Genomic DNA, 18,600 nt, shown 5'->3' with positions numbered 1-18,600 from the left:
TTTAAGATTCTATAAGAAGAAGAATTATGTGGGTTTTCCTCTGAAGATTGGAGAGGTTTTGGCCCTAGTTGATCACCTATATCTTGTGTCCTTTGTCTCATTGTTCATTATGTTTTGGTAGTTTTTTTATTAAGAGAACACAATAATAATCAAGTTAAAGAAGAACCTAATCAAGAAAAATAAAAAGTCTTCACAATCAGTTATCATAAGCAAGATAGATTACCTTTTACTTTTTCCCCTATATTTCTCAACATGGTATCAAAGCTAAGATGGCAAGTTAAGGAAGGGCAGCTTAAAGAAGGATATTCAAGGGGAAAATCACAAGAATATCATCTAGATAAAAGACATGTTGAAGATTTTAGAGAAGCTTCAAATTATAAATAAGTTTTGCCTCCAAGAAGTGAATTCATAAGAAGGCTTGAGGACATCAAAGAAGCAATACTCAAAATCTAAGAAAAAGGCTTGATCAGGTTTTGGGAACAAAAGAATTCTTAAAGTCAATTAAGTTGACCTCCAATATAAGTCCTTAATCAAGTAAGTAGACCTCCAAATTGTGTGCATAATAGAGTAATTTCTGATAATATTATATCATTGTTTCAAGAGGTCGAAGGCCTAATTAAAACGTTCAAAGTAAAATGAATCCTTTGGCAAGAAGATCGAAACTCTAAACCTAGAAAGAAGAAGATGTTTTCATTTCTAACAACCTCGTGGCCTAATTTCTATGCATCCTTATAAAATAATCAAACTCCTCAAGAAGATCGAAGAATGCCATGAAGATAATTCATATTTATATCACAATTTACAAATCCCATTTTTAAGGTGAATCAAACATCTGTGGCACTAATAGTGAAAACATCAACAATTCTCATATACTCATTATTTGTGGAGCGATCAATCATTCGAGAAGGTTAACCTTCCAATAGAAGTGTGTTGATGATCTTTTAATACATTCTAAAAGATAATGAAAACAAGAATCTAGAAACAGAAAGAAGATTCTTTACTATGAAGATTTATCTTGGAACTATCAAATAGAAAAGAGTTTGTGGAAAATTTATCACATTCCTTGTTAAGATACGATTTAAAGGAATAAAATGGTCAATAAAAATCACAACGTTTAGAAGAACGAAGCACTACAGGTAGGTATCCATGAGGTATGTATACAATCTATGTTTTTAAGTGTTCATCATAAGGGTTGAAGTTTTTGTTTGTATTTTAAACCATAATAAATTCTAGTGATGAGAAACCCTAGCCTTGTTCCCTATAATCTGATATCTAGGGTTTTGTTAGGATTCTAGGACAAAGGAAAAACCCTAGAATTACATTAAGAGAAAAACATGATCTAGGGTTTGAACTTAAGGAACTCTAGATGATATTAATTTCATAAAACCCTAGAAAGGCATATTAACATCATGTTTTGGTATTGTACACTTTGCTTGGGGTACTTGTCAGTCAATATTGTAGGTAAAAGAAATAAAATATGGATGGGCTAAGCTTTTGTTTCAAGAATCATGATGGAAGGAGGGAACTATACGGACCCTTGAACATTATTCATGATACTTGGAAGAAGTAGAAGGTGGAAGACCTCTACCGTGGTTAAAGAATTACCATCAGATAGAAAGCATTGTAAATAATGCATCATGTTAGGTGATGGCACCATAGAAGCATATGATTGAAACAAGAGCTCGTGACATCATCATAAGAAGCTTGAAAGATAGCTGAAGTAGAAGTCCACAGAAGTCATCAATAGAAATAAGAAGCTCTGGCAACCTCATTAGAAGCATAAGTAGTACTTATGGATAGAATAAAGTCATCTAGTATAAAGCTCATCATACTTCATTCAAAAGAAGCATTTGCAGGAAGAGGATGATCAAGATCCTCCATTGGAATCTTCATTAGAAGATTCGCCTATTGAAATAAACAAGTTCCTCGTCGATTATGCCAAATTGGATAGGGATTCATGGTATGATGGTATGATGACAAAGAAGTGACGAAGGTCAAGATGATTGAAGAACTTTCAATCAAGGAAGTTGTTGAAGGAATTCTAGATGACCAAAAATAAGAAATGAGGTATGTATGCATGTATTTGGTAAAATTGAGTCATGTCATATAGTTGCAAATATCATGGATAATTGGTCTACCTCAAGAGAAATATCAAGAAAGGGATCTCTTCCTTTGGAAGGATGCATGAAGGGATCGTTCTGTTGATGGGTGTTGTGAATCTATCAACCAAGGGGGTCTCCCTGATGTGAAGTCCCAATTATACCTCACACCATTCAGAATAGGAGCCCCATCTGAGGTATTGGCCCAGCTACCATATATTATTACAAATTTCCCTTCGCTCTAACTGTCAGCAAGAAAGAGGAGTCCAAATGTTATTTCAAAAATCAAGGGGGTGTGCCTAGTGAGTTTTCAGTCATATGTGTGTCAAAATTCTTTTACTGTGAAGGGGTAAGAGAAGTGAGCCTCTAAGAGAGAGGTAATAGTGACACCCTAGTAGAGACACACATAAATAAGTATAATTTATTCAACATCCAGTGGAATAGTCCACAAAGATGCGACGGTCATTCTAACCATTACAACAAAAAAGATATGTATAATATCCAATAGAATATTCCACGAGGATGCGACAATGATAATTACCGTTACAGCACATTCCCCATATGAGAAGTACCAAAATAACTGAAATATTTCAACTACTTTAGCACAGATTAAAGCAAACATGAATTACAAACATTCATAGAATAGTCTTACAAATATTCATAATCCATGCATGAAGAATGTGTTGGCCATAAGGATTTTGATATTAAGTAAAAGTTCTAAGACACATGTATACAATGAACACCACTAGCTCCAATAGTGGAGTGTTGGAGCCACTCCTTGCTCCCCAAAAGAACTAGTTTGTCTCCCTAATGCCTTGCAGGAGGAGCCAAGGTGAAAGGTCCCTTTTCTCATACAATGAGGGTGTATATATAACCAAAAGGTGATGCTTCACCTTTTGTGTGACTCTTTGACTACCCTCATGACTATTTGACTTCCCATGACTTTTTGACTTTACATGACTCTTCATATTCTATATGTCTCCTTTTTACTTCCACTTTATAATACATCTTGAGTAAGAATTTACATGGTCCACAATAATTATGTGGCATATGAAAACTCATGACATGACATGACACTGATGATAATGGGCTACATGATGACATGGAAATGTCAAGCCATTCTTTTTTGTTTCTTTCTTTGTGTCTTCTTGAAAAGATGATGCATGTTCTTCTTCTTCCTCCTCCTTATGACTTGAAGATGAGTAGTATTCCATGTGATCTTGATATTTCATCTTTTATTATAGTCTGGTGTTCCTTAGCCTTCTCACCTGATGATCATCTTATCTCTTCAACTCCATATGTGTATTCTAACATTTCCTCCTTCTCCATCTCCTTCTTCATCATATTTCCATATCATGATAGAGTACCTAGATCTGCAATTCACTCATGAAAAGAATACATATAGTTTGATAAACCCCTAGTCTAATATGGTGCATATTGATCCATTTACTAAGTTAGAACTACGTGATAGGCTGGGAAAGAGGCTCAGGAACTACAGAATTGTGTAGCTTAGGTAGTCAGGGGTGAAGCTTGAGCCTTGATACTCTGCAATGTGCAGTCCAGGCTAGACTGAAGAAGAAAATTGCACAATATAGGAGCTTAGTGTGACAAGATGAGGGGATGGGCACTGGATCAGCCTATTGCATAGTTTTGGAGGATAAAGGAGCCCAGGTGATTGTGCAATTTCATAGTTCAAGAGCTCAGGGTTGAGGCTTGAGCCTTGAGACTGTGAAATGTGCAGTATTAACTGGGAAGGATAGAGAGATTGCATAGTTTTGCGAGTCAATGAGCCAAGCTGAGATATTTTTCATTGCTTCAGCCAACTGCATCGTTCTGGGAGGTAGAGCAAGTTTGGTGATTATGAATTTGTGCAATTCAAGATCTTATGGTTTGATGTTGAGCTCAGAGATTGCACAATGCACAATTGGGGCAAGGCTGGAGGGTTGAATTACAAAATTTTGGAGGACAAGGCTCGAGCTTGAGCACTAAAACTACGTAGTGCACAGTCCTAGGAGGAAGGAATTACACATTGTGCAGTGTCAAGAGGCAAGGTTGCAACTTGAGGGCTGGGACTATGTAATGCACAGTTCAAGAAGGTCAGATGAGGCTAAGTTACTCGTAATTTTCAGAAATTTGGCTGTGTGGGATTAATGAAACTGATGTGAACATTGATAGGACTTGACTGTGATCACACACTTAGACATTTGATGACAAAACATAGATCATTCAAGACACATGATCACATACTTCCCTTAGTGCGACAACTTATGACAAGTGTGACACTAAAGATACACTTTGCGACGACAATGACGACACTTGTGCGACAGTGCTTAAATCTTGGAAATGAGTGCGATGAATGTCTACATGGTAATATCAACTCATTTTCACAAAGATAAACTCTTGAAACCACCAAAAAAATCTTATGTATATCGTGCGAAACATAACATGCGAAAAGACGATGATTTCTATAGTGCGAACGACACTTGCGATATGTGAACGATAGTAAAAGTAACACATGCCAGAGCAAAGATAACATGAAAATGAAACTAATTAGAATGAAATAAAGTGAAAGTGACAGCCAAAAGCATTAAAATGACACTCGTGAAAACAAAAGTGTGTGGAAGTGATAGTTTTCAAAACTCACCGAAATAGAAATAAAAATGCAACTAGAAGTGAGAAACGATCGATGTCAGTGCGCACTAACTATCAACATGGATTGGACATTGCACAGGCACAATCTTAATGGATTGTGCTATGCTTGTTCAATTTGTCATAAAATAATGCGCTCATGCACTTGTTTCATAATGAGCATGTGTGAGCAAGTGACTTTGACACTTCCAATCCAAGAAGAGAGCCCAAAACCATCACTGGCCAAGAACTGACAACGAAATGACTGATCGCTTGATCCATAGTAGGCTCCAAAATTTGAGTGTAGGCAAATTTGGGAGGGTGTTTTTCGTAGTGACAACAGGTTCACATATTGACTAGATGAAATCAACATAATAAGTACTCATATGGAATCTGAAGTGGTTGAAAAAATGAAGAAAGTAAGGATAGATCATGAAAGATGCAATTATGGTCACATAAAAGGAAATCAACATCTGATGACTAGGAGGATTGACCGTGACATCTCTATTGTAAGGTCGTCCACCATACCAAACATCAATATTATAGAGAAATATTGAACACTAAGGCTGGCTCAAAATGCGATATTTTTTTCTCTTTTTTTTTTTTTATTTTTTTCTTTTTTTTTTAGGTTTTTAAGAAATAAAAGTTAATGTAGGGCCATATTTTTTTTCATTAGTATCCTTTACACTACACACTAAATTATACTAACTAACCCATGGTAATTTTAATATTCTCATCAAAGCTACTAGGATAATTGTTCATCAAGATCCAAAAATATACAACCAATATAATACTTGCTTCTCAAGCTTAAAAATCACATTTAAAAGATAGAGTTTTTAGTGGGATGAATAAATATCAAACTTTACAAACCAAAATTTCCAATAAGCTAATTGTTAATTCTGTTGCAATTAAATGTGTTCAAGAGTGGCTAATTTGATTTCATTCTAAATAACATGCCTATGAATTCTTTGCTTAAAAGGGCAATTCAACTTCTAAAGGTGCGGTATCCAATAATTATGAATTCATATGTGTGCTAAAACTACAACAATTCAATTACCCAAATTTGACTTCGTCGGCATGAGTTTTTAATTCAATGGAATTATCACACATATTCATTGAGACGTTTCCAGAAACACCTTGGTTGCAAATCCTAAATTCACTTAGGCATTTTTACAGACAATTCATAAATGTAATTAGCTACAACCAATGAAGCATTATGAAAAATAGTTTGCGAGCATGAAATGTACACTCATTGAGGCATTTTGTCAAACACTAGAAAACCATAATCCCTTAAGGCAATTTCACAACAATTAGCTAACATGAATCTAAGATTAAATAACTTCATTCGTCATTGTCATTAACGCCAATATTTTAACTTAACATATAAGTAGAACTATTAGCCATCTTCATTGTTGCATCTCTACCAACAATTCAGGAACATTAATGACTACAAACATTTGGGAAATTTTTCAAATAGCTTCCAGCTATGTAAGCTATAACCATTGTACAATTTTGACAAACATTTATCAGTCACAAAATAAGTTTCCATAAAGTTGTTTAAACTATCAAGGTATTAACCATTGAGACTTTAAAACAAAAATTTCAAGTGCATGAAATAGGCTAGTGTCATCAATATATATCACCAGGTAAATCCACGATAAAATAAAATAAAATAAAAAATCAACGAAACAAAAATAATAGGCAGTCCATACAAGTAGTAACAAATCTGCAAAATCGACCAGATTAGATAATCGGTGTCTGAAAACCTTTTATTTGGAATCAAATTGCTTGATGTTGAGCTAAGTCACAATAGAAATTGCTAGGAATATGATTCTTTAAAACAATAATCAAAATAATTCCTACTATCTCATTAATCAATTTTGTCAAACACTTAGTATGCAAACTTCATCTATAGTTGTACAAGGAGAAGGAAAAAAACCAAATTCATGCTAATATGATATTTTCATCAAACTCATGGTAGCATGAATGCTTCAGCCATTAATACCTTATGTTAATCAGTTTGAAACAAAATTGTACAAAAAAAAACTTACATAAAATGAACTACAGCTATTGCGGAATTTCTTCAACATTTAGTGTGCAACATTTTATATACATCTAAGTTTCAACAAACAACCAAATAAGAAAAAACCATGTAATGAACTACAAAAAGGCATAATATAATGTTATCAACATACCTGACAGTGTATTTATATGACTCCAAAAAGATGCGAGTATGCTCCAGCTCCAATGAGAGTATGTTCCAGCTCCAATATCCTTACCAACTCAAGATGAACCATCTAGTTTTCCTCCCAACCATATCCAGGAAGAAATTCTCCCCTTGGAACCCCCAAGCTGCAAAAGCTCACAAGAAGTGTCAAAATACAATAGTAGAGAGATATACAAGGCAAACTAAGGAAGATAATTTTCACTTCCTCTCAATACCACTCATGTTCAACCTCACTAGCTAGAACTACTTAGTAGTTTAGTAAAAATTTCATATTCATTTCAACAGCAATTGGCTACTCTCCATATCTCTCCCTCTCATAATATTCCTCATGTCTCTCCCACTTTTGGCATCACAATGCATTCCCTCCCCAAGTGAGAATACATGAGACGCATATCTAGGAGGAGAAACAAATTCTTGTCATAAAGGAGGATTAATATGCATGCATTGTATTCCATTTAGAGGAGTGTAACTCATGCCATTAAGGAGAGGTATGAATGCCTTAGTTAAGGAGAGTATAACATATGCATTAAAGAGAGCGTAAGAGGAATATTTTATTACATGTCTTTAATGAGTGTAATAGGAATATGCCATTCTTTGATGAGCGCATACAAGAGAGTGTAATGTATTATTAAAAGAGAAAGAGAGTTACATCGAGCCATGAGATTCATGAAGGAGAGAGGTGTGCAGTGATTGAGGAGAGGAAGGTGACTTATAATTCCCTTTTAATAATAATATCATAGTCTCATAAAAGATAATAATAATATTGAGGATTAAGTGAAGATTTAACTATTAGGATTGATTAATGGTAAGTATTTTTCCTTCAACTACTCTTGATTACCAATTTATGCTAGGTGATTTACTATTTTTGGAAATTCATGCTTGAGATGCTATACATGACTTTCTATTTTTAGAAAGTCACTCCACAATTGTCAGAATGAGATTTAATTTAAGGAAATCCATCCATGAGCTATTAATTTTCAACATCCATGATTTGTATTTTTCTTCCAAAGAATAGGGATTCTGCACCCCTATTTCATGCATCTTCGTGCCTTAGTAGATTGAGGAATTCACACCCTAAACTACTCCAAAGATCCAAGATTCCACAACTTTATATTTTAAATATTTAGGACTCTGCACCCTAAATATACAAGACTCCGCGTCTTTATATTTCTTGGATTTAGGACTCCATGCCCTAATCTTCATGTCTTCTCATCTATTGTGATTTGAACTATGCATTTCTCCTTATGGTACTGATCATGAGATTTTACCCATATGATGGTTCACTGGTAAGGCCTTGTTCCAAGACCTAAACACATCACAACATAATAGATCAAAGGAAACAAATGAATTTCATAATGAAATTAACTTAAACACATTTTACCAAGAATGGTGCATGACTTCCACAATCATTTTGGTTTTGAAGAAATGACTTCCACATTCATTCATAATTGAACATCCTGGTTGGAAAATGACTAGGTCCCCTACCACATCTTTCTCAGTGCAGTATTAGACATATATAATCATACAAATCATGTATCGTCCATAAATCATAATTAACCATCTGTTCCACATAACCATGAGAATCCATGGATCTATGTGTCTCAATCCTAGATCACCATCCATGTCATACACATGCTTCATAAGTCAGATGCAAAAAGAGAAACATGTGTATAACATTTACTTAACCAAAACCATATAATACAAGTAATCAAAGATACCACATACAAGAGTAAATATAACTATATAAAATATTGTTCCTCGATCTAGTGATCAATCTGCCATACATAAACATAAGAGGAAATATAACTATGTATATAAAACATTGTTCCTCAATCAAGTGATCAATATGCCATACATAACTCATCAAAAATCACCCTTGATAGGAGTGAGAAAATTATATTAGGAAAAATAGGACACTACATACTCCCCTTCTTGGAGTAAACTTGGCTCAAATTTTGACTAAACAAAAAAGGAAACTCAAGATACATAGTAGATGCAATCTTCCCAAGTGAAAGAACTGGGACTATATGGGTCCCATTGGACCTTTACTTGGTCCATCATACGAAATATGAGCTATCAAGTGCGATGGTCCAAAATTCAAACTAGTTATGCCTTCAGAGCCCCCTTGTACGTTACCTATAATTGATGTCAATCTAAAATGTGAGAAGTATCATGAACATACATAGTACCGAAATATTAAATACATCATGCATATGATGAAAAACTGGTGGTAGATCAAGATGATATGCCAAAGGTCCAATCCTTTCGATGATCTTAAAATTCCCAACAAATTGAGGAGAGATCTTATATCCTTTCCCAAATCTAATATAGGTTTTCTGAGGTTTTACTCGAAGAAAAACAAATTCTCCTTCTTTAAAATATGATCCACTCTATGCATATCAGCATCGCTATTTTGTTTATCTTGTGCCTCCTTTAATCTTTGTCTTATATGACTCACTTTATCTTCCATTTCTTGAGGCATTTTAGGACCTACCGATAATATGTCCTCTAATCTATCCCAACTTAAAAGTTTTTTGCATGGTTTTCCATAAAATAGCTCATAAGGTGCCATACCATGAGAGCAATGATAATTTTTATTGTAAGAAAAATCCACTAAAGGAAGATAATCTTCCCACTTAGATTGTTGATACATTACGTACATTCTAAGCATGTCCTCCAACACTTCATTTACTCTTTCAGTTTGAGCATCAGTTTCTGGATGACAAGTTGTACTGAAATTTAATTGGGTCTGAAGGGCTCCCTGAAAACTAGTTCAAAATCTTTTTGTGAATATAGAGCCCCTATTTGATATGATTTTCTTAGGAAAACCATGAAGCCTAATGATCTCCTTAATAAATACTTATGCTATTTCAGATGCTTTGTAAGTATCTCTAACAGGTATAAAATGGGCACCCTTAGTAAACTTATCTACCACCACCAAAATGGAGTTATTCACTTTGCTTGTTTCAGGTAATTTAACAACAAAGTCCGTAGATATTTATTCCCATTTAGACTCAGGAATATTATGAGGTTGCAACAATCCTAATGGATGACCATGTTCTGCATTAACTAGTTGACATTCCAAGCACTTTGCCACAAAATTTGTTACATCATTCGTCATGTCTGACCATAGGAAATTTTTCTTTAAATAAGCATACATCTTTTGGACTCCTAGGTGAGCCATATATATTGTACGGTGAGATTCTTTCAAAATGAACTGACAAAGTCCATCTTGATTTGGAACTAAAATATTTTGCATAAATCTCACCATACCATTGTCATCATAAGAATAACCTACCACCTTTCTTTTCATAGCCTCTTCCCCACAAAGAGAAATTTTAACTTCCTTACACCATACATCTACATCTTATGCTCTCAAGATGCGCTCTCATAAATCAATCTTCAATAGAATTACTGAAAAGATGTGTGGTATTCGACTAAGTGCATCAGCTACTTTATTCAATGTAACCTTGATGTAAGTTATGTTAAAATCATATTCACTTAGGAGTTATTAACACCTTATTGTCTAGCATTAAGATCACTTTGAGTAAATATATGTTACAAACCTCTATGATCTGTTTTCAATTCAAATTTCTTGCCCACCAGATAATGTCACCAAAGTCGCAAAGCATGAACTGTAGATTCTAGTTCTAGATCATGGGTTGCATAATTTCCTTCATGTAACCTTAATTTCCTAGAGGCATATGCAATCATCCCACCATCTTGTGGTAATAATGCACCCAATCCATCTTTTGATGCATCAGTACACATTATAAATGGTTTATCCATATCTGTAACCTTCAGTATCATAGTTGTAGTCAAACATTTCTTGAGCTTGGAAAAATATTGCTCACACTCATTTTTCCAATTGAATCGTGCCCCATTCCTAAGCAATGAAGTGATTGGGATGGATATTTTTGAAAACCCTTCCACAAATATATAATAGTATCCTTCCATACCCATGAAACTATGCACTTCATGCACATTAGAGGGTGTTGGCCATTCCAAAATTGCATCGATCTTTGTTGGGTCAACAACAATGCCTTCACTAGAGATAATGTGTCCAAGATAATGGATTTTTGATTGGAAAAAAGAACATTTTTTCATAAATTTTATTTTCTCTTAAGCATTGCAACACCAATCTCAAGTGTTACTCATGCTCTTCTGAGGACTTTGAATAGATTAGGATGTCATCAAGGAACACTTGTACAAATTTTTTCAAGTACTTCTAAAATACACCATTAATTAGACTCAAGAACACTCTTGGGGCATTATATAACCCAAAAGGAACAACTACAAACTCATAATGACCAAAAAAAGTTCGAAAAATAGTTTTGGGAATATCCTCTTCTTTAACTTTGAGACCGATATTGGAGAATACAGTGGTTCCCTTCATTTGATCAAATAGATCATCAATATGAGGCAAAGGATATTGATTTTGAATAGTTAATCGATTCAATTTCCTGTAATCAACACAAAGTCAAAGAGATTCATCCTTCTTCTTTAAAAATATCACATGAGCTCCCCAAGGTGAAACACTAGGTCTAATCACACCCCTATCCAATAACTCTTGAAGTTGCACTTGCAACTCATGAAGTTCAACAATAGACATTCAGTAGGGAGATTTGGATATAGGTTTAGTACTAGGCTTTATCTCTATTAAGAAGTCAATCTCCCATTTTGGAGGTAAACTTGACAACTCCTCTAGAAAGACATCGGAAAATTCTGAAAGGAAAGGATATTGTTCTAAAGATGAAACCTCTTCCTCATTTAAAGTCATTACAACATACATTTGACATATTTTCCTAAGGCTTCACTTCATCTACAAGAATGAGATAAGTCTTAAAGAAACAAGTCTCCTTTCCCCATGGAGAACCATAAATTGGCCCTCATCATTAAGAAACTAAAGGGTTTTGTTTCGATAATTAAGCACAGCTCAGTTGGCTTCAAGCCAATCCATCCCAATTATCACATCATAATGACCAAGTGGCGTCACATAAATGTTCACATGTGTGACACACACGACCAGGTCTAAAGGGCACTCTTCCACTAAGAATTCAACCTTTTGAGATCGTCCTGAGGCCATCTCAAACTGATCAAAATCATTTTTCTCTATTGCCACCAATTTACATTTCTATAAAGCATTAGGAAAAATAAAAATTTCAATTGCACTAGGATCAATAAAAATAGTAACAACCATACCATTTAGCTTACCAAATGCTTCAAGAACTGTAGACTGATGCTCAACCTAAATATTTTGCACAACTACATGAATCTTATGGGTTGTGACCATATCTCTAATAGTGGCTTGTTCCTGGTATGATTTTGATTCAATATTCTTCATGGAAATCTCACTCATAATGAAGTACTCCACAAGTACAACATCCATTAGTGGGAGCAGTTTTCATCAATTTGATCCTTTTATTAGGTGATTCTTGAGTGCGAGCATTACTTTGTTGAAGATGTTGCCTTGGATTATTTATTTGGTTCTTAAAAATATGGTTCTTTTGAAATCCATGATGAACTGAACCACCTAAATTATGTTTTACATCTTGGCCTTCCCTTCCAGGAGGTTTCCCATGGAATGATATATTTGGGGTTTTAACCCCACCTTTGCTCCCCAGCAATTCTTCCTCGATTATAATTGCTTGTTGTACTACCTCGTGCAACATAATAGGCCTCAAAATGTGCACCTTTTCCTTTATAATAGGACTCAACCCATACAAAAACTTGTTTACCTTGAGGGCTTCAGTATTTAGATGGGTAGCATATCTGAGAAACTCCATGAATTGTGCCTCATATTCAAGGATTTCCTTAGTTCCTATTATGCAACTAGCTCACAAAATAGAAGAAAATATAGATCAACGACTTCAAAATAAGCCTCTTTGAGGGGGAAACCTCCTTTACATTACACAAATGAAAAATTCTTGAATGATTCAAATGATAAAAATCCTTTCTATATATAGGATTCTAAGGGGTCACAATATAATTAGAGCTGACATAACAATAATAATATAAGGGCACAACAATAACAATAGTGGGCTTTTATGGGGCACAATAATAACAATATGGTGACAATAGGGGCACAACAATAACAATAAGGGGCTACAATGAAAATATTAAGGGGGGAATCACTAGTATTATAGGGACCTAACATGCCCCTCTACTTCAAAAATGTGGTGTCCTCAATGCTTGAGTAGTTCAGATGCTTCTGTATAAAATTATCATCCTCCCATGTGGAATCTTCAGTGGATAAGTTCTTCCACTTGATGAGATACTCTGAAATTGATCGATTTCGTAGCTGTCAAGTTCTTGTTTTTGTGACTGCTTCAGGTTCCAATATGATTTGTCCTTCCTCATCAAGTTCTCGAAATATTGTTTCAACTGGGAGCTTGTCACCTATAACCTTCTTTAAGCATGAAACATGGAAAACTAGGTGCACTCGGGAAGATGTATGAAGCTCCAGTTTGTATGCCATAGTATCAATCTTTTGCAACACCTTATATGGACCATAATAATTTAGTGATAATTTATTATCCTTCTTAGTTTTCTTGAGGGACATTTGTTTGTATGGTTGTAGTCGTAGAAATACCCAGTCACCTACATGAAAACTTCTTTCGCTGTGATGTTGATCTGCCTGTTGTTTCATTCTATTATGCACCAAAGTGAGGATATCCTTTAAGAGTTGGAGAACCTATTACTGATGCTCGATGTGATCTTCCACTGCCTAAACCTTAGAATTTTCTCTTAAAGATGTTGTGTTGGATGATGGATGATATCCATAAAGTGCCACAAATGGGGTCATTTTTGCTACAATACGAAAGGAATTGTTATACCACCATTCAGCCAAAGGCAAACCACCTGACCCATTGTGTTTGTTTATCATATAAAAATCAATGAAGATATCATTCCAAACATTTGTTCACTATCTCAGTTTTCCATCAGATTGAGGATGATAAGATGAGTTATGAGCTAACTGAGTTCCCAGACAAGAAAATAATTAGGTCCAAGAATTTCCAATGAAAATGGGATCTCTATCGCTAACAATAATCTTTGGGTTTCCATGAAGCTTTTGAATTGTTTCCATAAATGTAGTAGCAACTTTACTGGCTTTAAATGGATGAGATAATGCACAAAAATGTGCATACTTGGTAAGTCTATCAACTACCACCATGATGAAACTCTTTCCTTTGGACTTGGGTAAACCTATGGTAAAATCCATTGAAATCTCCTCCCAACGTTGACTTGGAATGGATAAAGGTTGTAACAGACCTGGGTCATAATTGTCTCAACTTTATTTTGTTGGAAAACCAAACATTCTGCCAAAAACTTTTGAATATCATATTTAAGGTCATCCCAAAAAAGTTCCTTCTTAACCCTATGGTAAGTTTTTAAAAATCCTAAGTTCCCTCCTAAGGGAGAGGTGTGCAATTCCAGAAGAATATATTGTTTGAGTTAGGAATTCTTACAGAGGTATAAGCGATCTTTGTACCATAATGAATCATTTTTCCAGCTAAATGTATCAGATGTACTTGGATCTTGCTGCAACTTTTGAATGAGTGCCCACACTTCTTTGTCATTCTTTCATTCATCCCTTGCTTCGATTATCCATTCTGGTTGGATGATATAGATGGCATAAAGAAATGCTTTCACATCCTCATCCTTTCTTGAGAGCGCATCTACAACAACATTTTTCTTCCCTTTTTTGTAGATGATTTCAAAGTCATAAACCAACATCTTTGTGACCCATTTTTGCTTCTCTTCTGAAGATAATATTTGTCCTAAAAGGTATTTAAGACTATCATGATTCGTTTTTACCTTGAAGTGTCTTCACATTAGGTAAGGTTGTTATTTCTTAAGTGCATGTAGTATTGCCAACATTTCCTTCTCATAAATAGCTTTGTGTAAATACTTTACTTTGACTGGATGACTTTCAAAATAAATGGGTCTTCCTTCTTGCATTAAAATAGCACCAATTCCATTTCCTGAGGCATCACATTCCATAATAAAGGTTTTTGTGAAGTCTGGCGTAGCTAAGACTGGTGCTTGGCACATTGCCTCTTTAAGATGTTTAAATCCCTTTGTTGCTTCTAGAGTCCAAGAAAGTGCATCTTTCTTTAGTAATGTTGTTAAAGGTGTTGTTATTTTCCCATAATTCTTAACTTGTGATAATACCTTTTCAACTCGATAAGTCCTCGCAAATGCTTTATGGATGTGGGGATTTTCCATTCCTTAATGGCTTTAATTTTGCTAGGGTCTACCTTAACACCTTCTGTACTCCAAAGAAACATTTGGAGGTTTTTTCATATAATTGTTTCTTCTCCAATAGTTTGAGCACCTTGTCAACCTATCGAACATGATCCTTCCAAGACTTGTTGTAGATTAGTATATCATCAAAAAAGACTAACACAACTTTTCTAAGGGTTTGAAAATTGAATTCATCAAACCTTGAAATGTATAAGGTGCATTGGTAAGGCCAAAAGGCATGACCAAAAATTCATAATGACCCTCATGAGTTCTAAATGTTGTTTTCAGAATTCCTTCAGTCTTCATTTGGATTTGATGATATCCTAAGTAAAGATCCAACTTGGTGAAGTAAATTGCTCCATGTAATTCATCCAATAATTCATCAATGACGGGAATGGGAAATTTATCTTTAATAGTGAGCTTGTTGAGCTCCCTATAATCTGGACACATGCACCATGATCCATCCTTCTTGTGCACCAATGCTACTGGAGTAGAGAAAGAAATTTGACTAGGTTGATTTATACCATCCTCTAGCATTTCTGCAACCATACGTTCAATTTCACTCTTTTGGGCATAGGGATATATGTAAGGTCTGATGTTTGCAGGAACACTTCCTGAAATCAAATGAATAGCATGATCATGATCATGAATAGGTGGGAGGCCTTTGGGAGTCTTAAACACATTGGAATGATTTTCCAAGACTTATTGGAGATCTAGAGAAATAGATGATTTCAATGTGGGAACTTCTAGTGAACATAATTGTGCAATTACGCCCTATTTTTCTTTCTTTAGAAGATTTGTCATGTTGTTAGAGCTGGTTATCTTTCCTGGTTTCCCTATGATGCCACTTAATTCAACTTCCTTTCCTTCCCAAAAAAAGTTCAAGAAAATCTCTTGAAAACTAAAAGCTATCATACCCAAAGTTTGTAGCCATTGGACTCCTAGTACAACATCAACACCACCCATTGGAATAGAAAGCATAATACTATTCAATACATATTCTCCCATGGATAGCTTGATATTATGGCACTTTCCAGAGCAATTTATGGTTCCTCCATTTGCAACCATCACTTGACACTCTAGTGCTGGATATAGGAGTTAATTCAATTCCTTGTCTATCTTACAATGAACAAAATTATGGTTACTACCCAAATCAATCAACACTATTACCTTTTTCTTCTTGATATGTCCTTCTATCTTGATAGTTTGAGGAGTGGTAACTCTTGCCAATGCATTAAAAGATATGGTCGGATTCATTTCTTCTTTATCTAGGGTTGATTCCTGGTGTATATCTTCTTCTTTTGATGTTTCTTGTTCCTTTTCTTCCTCCTCTTCATAATCTATGTAAAATAATTTCTTCTCGGCATACTTATGACCTTTAATGTATTTTTATCACAACTATAACAAAGCCCTTTTTCTCATTTTTCCCCCAATTGTTGTGGTGTCAACCTTGTAGGTTGTGGAAGTCTAGGGGAAGCAACACTTTCATCTTTATAGTTGTGAGTGGTAGGCTTACTTGTTGCTATATTTTTTCTTTTAATTTTTCTTGCCAACCCGAATGCCTTCTCCAATGAATCAGGTTCCCAAAGGCAAACCTCATATTGGAAGTTATCCTTTAAAGTCCCTGTGAACACATCAATCCTATGCTCATCTGGAATATCATTTACCCTTATATTCAATTTTTGGAAGTCCTCAATGTGCTCCGTCATTGAACCCTTTTGTTTGAGATTTATCAATTGGCTAAAGAAAGTGTTGCTCTTTGTATCCTCATAATGTGCTATCATTTTTTCTGTAAAAATTGACCGAGTGAAAATTTGTTTATGAGATAAAAGCCATCGATACCATACAATCTGATTGGGATCCAAATATAAAATTACAATGTGTACCTTTTGTGTGTTTTTCACATTATGGAGATCAAAATATTGTTCCATCTGTAGTATCCATTTTATGGGATCCTGGCTATCAAACTTCCTCATGTCGATATTTGGAACGTGGTGGGTCTTCATTCGAACATTAGAGTCTATGAAATCATGATTAACATTTCTTTGTTCTCATCATAAGTTTCCTCTACTACCTTTTCACCATTAAGAAGCCTTTCTTGTAGCAACTTTGTCAAACCTTCCATGTATTTCTTCAAATCTTCAATGTTGTCATTCTTCAAATCATGATTAACATTTATTTTATTCTCATCGTGAGTTTCCCCTACTACCTTTTTGCCATTAGGAAGACTTTCTTGTAGCAACTTTGTCAAACCTTCCTTCCAACCTTCCATTTATTTCTTCAAATCTTCAATGTTGTATTTCATACCATTGATGTCATTCTTCAAACCATCCATCTTATCTTCTATTAGTTTTTGTGAGAGCAAAATTTGTTGCACTTGGTTTCGTAATTTTGAGATATCATGTTGCATTTCTTCCTCTTCTTCATGTGTCATAGTAGAGCTTTCGGGTTGCTCACTAGGTGTTGCCATTTTCTTTCTTCGGGGCATCAACTAATGATAATTTTCTTCACTGTGCCCTTTTAATCACTTCAAACTAATTTTTCATACAAAACTCATGCAAATTTTTAAGATACTACACACCTTTTTTCACTTTGTAGGATCTCGATATTAAATCTATTGTATCTCTGTAATTTTGGATTTCAAAGGTCTCAAATGTTGTCCTGCAATAGCTCTATGAGTCCTCTTTCCAATTCCACAAGTCTGATCAAGATTGGATTTTCCAAGAAATATTTATACCAAATCTCGCACAATGGCCTAATCATAGTTTGGTTCAGTAGAGCGAACTTGTACGAAGTGCCATGTGTCACTGTTTCGACCTTAGGCCCTGAAATCAATACCCAAAACATTATAGTTTGTCCTATTTCTGTCATGTTTTACAAAACTTAAATTTGATGCTCAGAGAGAAAGTTATGATGATTTTCCCAAGGCCACCTGTTTGACATGGAATTCAGGATCCCAAAAAAACCCTAAATTACTTGGTTCATATCTCCAAAAATATAGCAAGAAACGGCCTGAAATTTAGCCACGACGTTTATCAGGATTTCATTGTTGGGTTGTGTTATATTCTTTCATGACTAGCCCACATACTTAACTGGGGGTTAGAGGGGGGGGGGGTCACAGGGGTTTTGAGGAGAACCCGTAACCCCACTTTATGGGGTTTGGGGCAACGCCCCAGAAAATTTTGGTTTTGGACCCTATGTTAGGATGGGTGAACCCACCTATGGTTTTGTGCATGATTTTCACACATGTTTTTGGACACGATGGTTTTCGGTCCATGGTATTGGATGCTTCGGTATGTATAAATATGTATTATAACATTGAAAGGAACATAATGAAAAATCAAGCTGGTAGTCCCGGTTTTGGGATCCAAGGGGAAATCTCTATGTATATATGTTTTA

Source organism: Pinus tabuliformis, chromosome 7 (assembly GCF_031772625.1).
Source record: "Pinus tabuliformis cultivar Carrire ecotype Pingquan chromosome 7, CPIR1, whole genome shotgun sequence".
Lineage (NCBI taxonomy): Eukaryota > Viridiplantae > Streptophyta > Pinopsida > Pinales > Pinaceae > Pinus > Pinus tabuliformis.
This window is presented reverse-complemented; position numbering follows the sequence as displayed.